Source organism: Fundulus heteroclitus, chromosome 16 (genome assembly GCF_011125445.2).
Source record: "Fundulus heteroclitus isolate FHET01 chromosome 16, MU-UCD_Fhet_4.1, whole genome shotgun sequence".
Classification (NCBI taxonomy): domain Eukaryota; kingdom Metazoa; phylum Chordata; class Actinopteri; order Cyprinodontiformes; family Fundulidae; genus Fundulus; species Fundulus heteroclitus.
In genome coordinates this window covers 25,708,146-25,716,699 of record NC_046376.1, presented here as the reverse complement: position 1 = coordinate 25,716,699, position 8,554 = coordinate 25,708,146, and positions in this window count along the sequence as shown.

The window sequence follows — 8,554 nt, the reverse complement described above, 5'->3', positions numbered from 1 at the left end:
CACCTTGAAATGATGGTTTTCCTCCAGAACCTTAGACAGGTCGGGATAAGAGTCTTTAGAAAGCTTTGGTTGAGAAACCAGAAGGGAGACTTCGTAGAGATAAGATGATGAACAATATTGAGACCAACTCAAAATTTCCCCTTTACACCCTGGGCAAGGCACTTAACCCCAAGTTACCTACCAAGTGGCGTCTTGGTGTATGAATGTGTGCGTATTAGTGAGAGCAATTGAGTGAATGTGGCTATAGTGTACAGCATTTTGGGTGGTCAGCATGACTAGAAAAGTGCTATATAAGTTCAGTCCATTTACCATTTAAAGGTAGTAAATAATTATCATTTGTCACCCAGGATGGAAGTAACATGCTCTATAAACAGTTGGTTCTCTCCATTAGCCAATCCTATGAGAGTTCCCAGGGTTCCCATCACAGAGCGCAGCTTTTGATATTTTATCTTGGTAAAAGAGCAGCAGCCTGCTAACATGGAAGCCAGTAAGAGAGATGGACCAGACGTAGAACAGAATGCAACATCATATACATATGTTGTGTAAATAAAAATTCTCTACAGCAACACACCATTTAAAAATAGCACATTAGATTGTTGTGGTTTGAGCCACAAGGTGTCTCCTGGGTGATCTGGTGGATCACGTGACCACTGATAGCAAGCACCCTCTGGATTTTGGAATAGGGCATAGCCAAACTCCAAGACTCTTCGCCAGTGAATTTAGTATCTGCTCCCAAAACGTTTGCTGCCTTTATTTTGTGTTTGTAATGCTGACTCAACAGGAGCCTCCAATCTCTTACTGAGTCTTGTCTTTTAATGGGCATTTGTGGAGTACATGATCCTTAGCCCCATGATAGAGACGCAGGTTGAGCCACTTGTGTCTCTGTCTACTCCAGAAATAGTTTGGTCTGACCTATCAGCATGAGTTTCTTGTGCTCAAAAATTCAGTCCTCTGGTTCAGACTTGGCTGTGAACCCACAGGGTAATTCTTGCACAAAGCAGATTAGTAATCTCAATCACATTATTCTTTATAATTTTATACAATCTTGGGAACTTTCAAATAGTAATGTTTTTCTAACCGGTGTAAATATTTCTCTTGAGAATGTGAAAGACAGGACAGTACAGCATACCGTGTAAGATAGTTAGGTGTGTGTTATTTATTCATACCTTAGGAAATGAGCATAACACAAGTTTTCTTCCAGTATCGCCTTATAGCTCCATCCATCTCTCCATCCCATTTTTTATCAGTGTTGAAAAAAGAAGGAAATAAATGTATATTTTCTTCCATTTTACAGGTGTGCAGTAGTTTTGTTGGTCTTTCACATAAACCTCAATACTATATACTCAAGTGTGCTTTTAAAATGTTCCATGTGGAATTATTTAGGGATATGAATATTTTTCCAAATGATTTTCAGAGAAATAGTTACATTTAAATTACTGGATCTATGACAAATAAGACTGGAGGAGGGAACAGGGTTGTTTCACCTCCACAAACAGAGATTGGGATGGTGAGGGAGGTAAAACATTTACTCGTGTCCATAAAAAAATGTACAGCTTTTGTACAGTTCTTCACCTGGAGTGCCAATAACACATTATGGTTCTGTGGATGATTTGGCAACATTTTAGTGATTAAACAATCCGTAAAAGGTGTGCTTCTGGTGTGTCAGTTAAATCCTTTTCAGCTGCTGGTTTTCAAACATGCATTAAAATTCAGACCCATCATGTTGCTTCTTATAGCATAAAGGTTTTAGGTAGTTTTGAAGGTTTGTTGAAATCTTTTGTATGTCCTTGTTATCTTTACCTATCCCATCATTTTGTTAATCTGTCTGTTGGTTCCTTCTGTCTCTGATATTGTATCCCGGCTCAGGCCAGGTGCTCACGCAAATGAATGAAAATCTGGAGATGCAAATCCAATGAAAAGCATGCATGGCTGTGTGTGTGTGTGTATGTGATCTTTTGTTTTGACCGTAGTGGCCCGCGGTAGTTACATGCATATCCTGTGAGCAAGGGTGGGGCATGGATATGAAGGCAGAAGAGGAAAGGTTGCTTAGCGCATAAATTCTTGACTTGTTTTTTTCCCCCCTCTGTGACTTTACTTTCATTCAAGGATAAAACCCACAAATCTTTGTTTCTCTGAAAGTATGTCCATACATTCTTTGTTAGATTTTTGTCACAGTCAAAACACCGTGTTGCAAACTATACTCCTAGAATGCAGCAGACAGCTGCATATCCTTAGTGATTTTATGTGCTAACAAAAATGTACAGCAAGCTAAATCTGGTTTAAGTTTTATTGTTTAAATTCCTTGCAAAACAAGTGGAGAAGCTTTGGAAAATGTCTCAAAAGGGTAAACGTTTATTTTGCGTCCCTGTCTGTTTGTGTGAACATAGCCTTAACCTCCAGGAGAGGAAGGGAGGGAGGTGAAGAAAACAGTTTTACTGCCAGCATTGTTCCACAATCACATCCCTCCGTCACAGCTTCTCTCACTCTCTCTCTCTCTGTATAATCTTCCACATATTTGTTACTCTCAATAATATTTTTTTCTATCCTCTGTTATCTTTTGTCACATTTTGTTGTGTAGCTTATTTTCCCTGCAATGTTCAGCCTGTCTCCCGCTGATTGCTGCGAGTCGCAAGATCCTGCTCAAAGAGTATGAACACACACACACACACACACACACACACACACACACACACACACACACACACACACACACACACACACAGAGAGACATATATGTTGTGAGAAACAGGAACAGGGAAGGTGGGGGTGCTTCCTGTCTGGCTGTGGATCTCTGTGAGTTTTTCTTCTGTGTTTCAGTGAGTGGGCCTGGTATGCATCCATGTGGCAGACATACACTGATGGCGAGGGGACCTAAGCCTTACTGCTCACACATCATGAGCAGAGATGAATTACAGCATGCACAGCATGAAAAATCAACATTCGTTTGCTGCATGTTCTCATGCATGTCAGAGGGAACAAAGATGAGTCAGAGTGCATAATTTAAATCTTGTCACTGAAATTTTTCAAACAAGTCAGATTTAATTATCTTAAAGTTGCAACAAACCCAACAGAGACAGTCTCTGGGAGAGAGAGAAAAAAAAGGATCGTATGAAAACGTGTCACCAATTTGGTCATTTTTACTTCAACGTTTTTATTTTATATACGGCCCTGTCGAAATCTTAAGACATTCTGGGTGTTTTTCTAACACATTTGGAAGTACTGGTATTTAATGTGCATTTTAATAATATTAAGAATTTAAAGTAATATAATTTTCTTTAGTAAAAGATAATAGAAAATTCAGTTTCCAGTGAGGAATAAATTAGGATTCAGATCATGCATAGGTGTATCAGATCACTTGCACATGGTTTTATTATACCATTAATTTGCATTTTGAAAAAGTTTTGCTCTTAATGAACCTCAGCAATTTAACTTGGTGTACTCCTGACTTTTGAGGGGTGAATAAACACCCTGCTGAAATTGATGCTGTCTGAAGCCTTTAGAAAGAAGATTATGTCAGCCAATGGGTCTAGTGAGGAATTAAAAGAAACTTAGAAAGAATTTTAAATAAGTTAACAAGTGGAGGACATTCTAAACCACTGGTAAGATGCCTAGGTCTGGCCGTGCAAGCAAGGCTGCCCCAATAGCAGGAAAAAAGAGAAATACATCTCCTAAGCCCTTGAAAAGGTCATACTTTCTTGCTACTGTTGATATGTACAATCAGAGACAGGATGATTACAGGGGGCACTGGTGCAAGAGGTTACTAGTCCATCAGAGGGCAACAGAAACAAACAGGACAAACAGCCATGTACACAGACACCCACACCTAAGGGCAATTTCCAAAAACAAATCATGTTTTGGACTGCATGGGGAAGCCAAATTATCTGGAGAGAACCTATACATGCACAGGGATAACATGTAAACTCCATGCAGAAAGATCCCAAGCTGGAATTTGAACCAAGGATCTTCAAAGATCTTCTTACTGCAAGGCAGCAGTGCTACCACCTGCTCCACTGAGCAGTCCTCTGGTCAGATTAGTTCAGTCTTCCTTTCTGTGCCGGTTTGTTGTATGTTTCCTGTCTGCACCCTGTCCTTAGTTTCTTTTGATAAAGCTTTTCTGTTCCGTGGTCTTCTGGTCTGTTGATTCTGCTTGACAGTCCTCCTCTTGCAGCATTCTACCAATGAGCTTTGGGTCCAGTTCTCTCCATAGAAGGGAAATTAACTGAAAAGAAATGCAATGGAATCCACAGTGTTGATCTTATGTTTGGAATGTTCTGTAGTAAAAGGGAGGGGAGACATCACAGTCATTAACATGCACTAAAGAATGGGCTGTAACCTTGAGATCATATTTCAGTCCCCTTAAGCACCTGTGGGAGATTTTCAAACAATGACTTTGGACGGATGTGAGGTTGTTTATCCATTAGACAAACTGTTTTTTTTACCAATACAAAGTTATCCGATCCATAAATGCTAGGACTGGAAAAGGGAGGACAGCTAGAATAAATTACACCTCCAGGATGAAGTGTCAGAAACAACAAATGCAAAAACTTGAGGTGAAAAGCACATACAACAACCGGAATAGACAATAAACCTCCAAGGTAATGGAATCAGTCCTTTTGCATAGGTACTATTCCCCGGGATGGTGTAGGTCACAGATAGGATAGAAAAACCTTTATTGATGCACAATGTGGAAATTTGGGCATGTCAGTGGCAACAGGGTGACTTCCGTCAATTATTCTTGGAAGTATACAGAGTAGAAAGATGAGTTTTTTTTTTAATCATTTCATACAAAAAAAAAAAAAAAAAAAAAAAGGTGTCAGATATCGAAGCACAGTAAATTGTGGTCTGCCACCTTTATGATCTGATACTATTTGTCTTTGCCTCTCAGTTGATTACAATAATTACTAAAACACAAAATGTCTCCGTCCAGATAAAGTTTCACATTCTATTTTTCCACTGTTACTCAGTTGGTAGCACTGTCGCCTTGGAACAATAATGTCCTGGGTTTAACCTCCTGGTTCGACCTAGAGTCTTTCTGCCTGGAGTTTGCTTGTTCTCCCTGTGCGTGTGTGAATTCTCTCAAGGTACTCATGTTCCACAAACATGGCTGTCAGGTTAACTGGTGACACTAAATTGTCCTTAGGTATGCATGTGTGCATGGTTGTTTGTCCTGTGTGTCTCTGTGTTGCCCTGTGATAGACCGCCGACCTGTCCAGGGTGTACCCCGCCTCTCGCCCATTGTCTGCTGGGGATAGGCACCAGCGTTCCCTACGACACTACACGAAAAAGCAGGTATAGCAGATGAATGGATATTTTTCACAGGCTGATTGTCCTAGAAGCTTAGTGTTTATGCTCGCAAGCAGTTATGTGAAACATTCCTAACTGGGAGATTACAAAGGATACATGTGATTGAATAATGCAAGAAAATGAAGAAACTACAACAATCTACTTCAGTCTCAGGTGATAGACTGCAGCTTACTTAAAAAGTCAATTTCCTGTAGTTTTGCCGCACATACAACTGCTTCATTGTTTTAAACAGGTCTCCAACAAAAGCAGGTAACTGAGATGTGCCCAGAGTTATATATATATGAATCAAACTTGTGTATATTTACTTGAGTGTATAATGTCTAATTTCTCCGACCGCTTTATCTACAGGATACCTTACACCAGGCATAGAAGTTAAACCAGTTCCTACCACTCCTACATGTGTGTGTATGTACGGTAGTGTGTTTGTGGGGGTCAATGCCTTGAGGGCTGAAAAAAATGGGATTACTTTGTTGGCTAAACAAGCACTGCCTTTGGAGGTATTTTTCTGTTTATGTGTGAACTATTTGTTGCATCTTTAAGATGTTGAAATGAACAACAAGTGGGCAGGAGGCTTAAACAGGACAGAGGTAAAAAGAATAATAATTGAAAAACAAAACCCATCAAATTCGTAGCTGAAACATCTGGAATAAAGAAATCTTTGTGACAGATGACGCTCAAAACTCAATATTGGAAGATACAGTAAAAACAACAACAAGAGAATCCATTATTTGGTGTGTTGCAATATGATGTAATCAACTCAACATATTATCTCCATACATTTTTTTTACCACAGACTCAACAACATTACTTCATTTCGTACCAATATACCTTTAAAGGAGCTAAAGGGGATGAACATTGAACAGTTTCAGATTATGTGCCCTGGTTCTTTTGGTGTATGAAGATACACTGCATTGTTAAATGATTTTCCAGCACCACTTTCCTCAGGTTCTGATACTCTGGCACATACAATGCTATACTGGTCCGCCAGAATTTTCTTTTTGGACATGTCAAAATATGTTACAACACGAGCGTCAAAACTCTTGAGATGTCACACATATGACATACACGTATATATAGTATACAAGACATACATAAGTGTAACTCCTTTGGATTTACACAACTTCAAAGGTTTTGCAGCATTCTTCTTCTTTTGGGTTTTACCTTTTAGGGGTCGCCAAAGTGAGTCATCTGTCTCCATCTATCCCTATCTTCTCCATCTTCCTCCCTCACACCATCTACCTTCAAGGTCTTCCTCTAGACCTCCTGCCTGGCAGTTCCCACAACTCTCTTCTGATGTACTCACTATCCCTCCTCTGTGCATGTACAAACCAGCACAATCTGGCTTCTCTGGCTTTATCTCCAAAACATCTAGCTTGAGCTGTCTCTCTAAAGTATCCGTTCCTGATCCTATCCATCCTAGCCGAAAGAGAAAATCAACATCTTTATCTCTGCTTATCTCTGGCTCTGCCTCCTGTTTATCCTCAGTGCCACTGTCTCTAAAAATTTGCAAAGCAATAATAGCATTACTTTGCGTTTGCTAAGTTGTGGGGGCACTAGAGTGGGAACGTGTAAATGTTACTGTGTAACTGGTTTTGTGTTTGTCTTTTTGTCAGGTTGGGTTTTGGACTGCCCCTACTCCTGGGACATCTCAAGTCATCACTATGTGTGCTCTGAGGGTCCTTTAAGGCGTAGGGTTCTTGTCTCCCCATTGTCTACCTCGGCGCACCGGGGAGTGGGTCTGATGAAAATCAGAGTAAATGTTAGCTACGTCAGAACTTATTCTGCAGATTCAAATGAATTCATTTTTATTTATATTACACCAATTGGCAAAACATGTCATCTCAAGGCACTTTACAATGTCAAATTCAATCATGTTATCCAGACAGATTGGTCAAAAAGTTTCCTAAATCTAAGGAAACCCAGAACATCACATTAAGTTTTGACAAGAAGCATTCACTCCTCCTGAAAGAGTGTAGCGCCACAGTGGACAGTCATCTGCATTGTTGATGGCTTTGCAGCAATCCCTCATACTGAGCATGCATGAAGTGACAGTGGAGAGGAAAACTCTCCTTTAACAGGGAGGAAAACCTCCAGCAGAACCAGACTCAGTATGAACGGTCATCTGCCTCCACCGACTGGGGGATAGAGAGGACAGAGCAGAGACACAGAAAGCACAGAAGCACACATTGATCCAGGAATCCTTTCTATGTTTTAAGGTAATGGCAGATGATCTGCCCCCCTGGATGGTGTCACAGTCAACAGAACGCCAGACCACGTGTACTTACTAGGAAGAGAAAAAAGACAGAGAGAACATTAGGTTAACAGTAGAAATAACAACAAACAATGCAAATTGGAGAACAGTAGAAGAACTCAGCAGAGTGAGAGAAACTCAGCAGAGTGAGAGAAATAGATATTGATGTCCTCCAGCAGCCTAAGCCTATAGGAGCATAACTATAGAGATAGCTCAGGGTAACCTAAGCCTCTATATTTAAGCTTTGTCAAAAAGGAATGTTTTAAGCCTAGTCTTAAAAGTAGACAGGGTGTCTGCCCCATGGACTAAAACTGGGAATTGGTTCCAAAGGATCTGCCTCCCATTCTACTTTTCAAGACTCTAGGAAGTAAAAACAGAAAGAAATATGGTTCCAAGCCAACCCTGGAGAAAAGGTAAGATCCACCTAGCTAAGCAGTCATTCCTGGCTCACACCCATATCTCAGCACATATACATTTTTGCTGTTGGACACGGAAACACATTGAGCCTTCTCAGCATGTCTCAACATGTTATAAGTGAAAGAGGTCCTTCCTTACACAGAGTTCAGTGTGGCGTCTAGGCATTTGTGCTGGTTTGTGCACATCGCTGTTGAGGCAAATGGATGAAGTCGGTCTGTCTTGCTGCCACAGATGGCTGCAAATAATGAGAAACAGTGTGAAGGTATCTTGACTTAGCGTCTTTCAAGTTTTATTCCCTAGTACAAATAGAAGGTTCAAGCAATTTCACAGGAAGATCACCTGTTTTTACTGAAGTAATCACTTTCAGTTTACTGTAAATTAAGAAGTCACTACTTCAGAGACTCTGTGTGTTTTAAGACTTCACAGTACTCTTAGTAAGTCCCAGCAGCACAACAATACTTTTTAACAATATTTTACGAGTTAGCTGTGTGGTGGTCACTTCATTTCACGTGCAGCCTTCAATTTCAAATTGTTTACATCATGTCAATCCATTTGCACTCACCTTCACAGTGATTCTGGTCA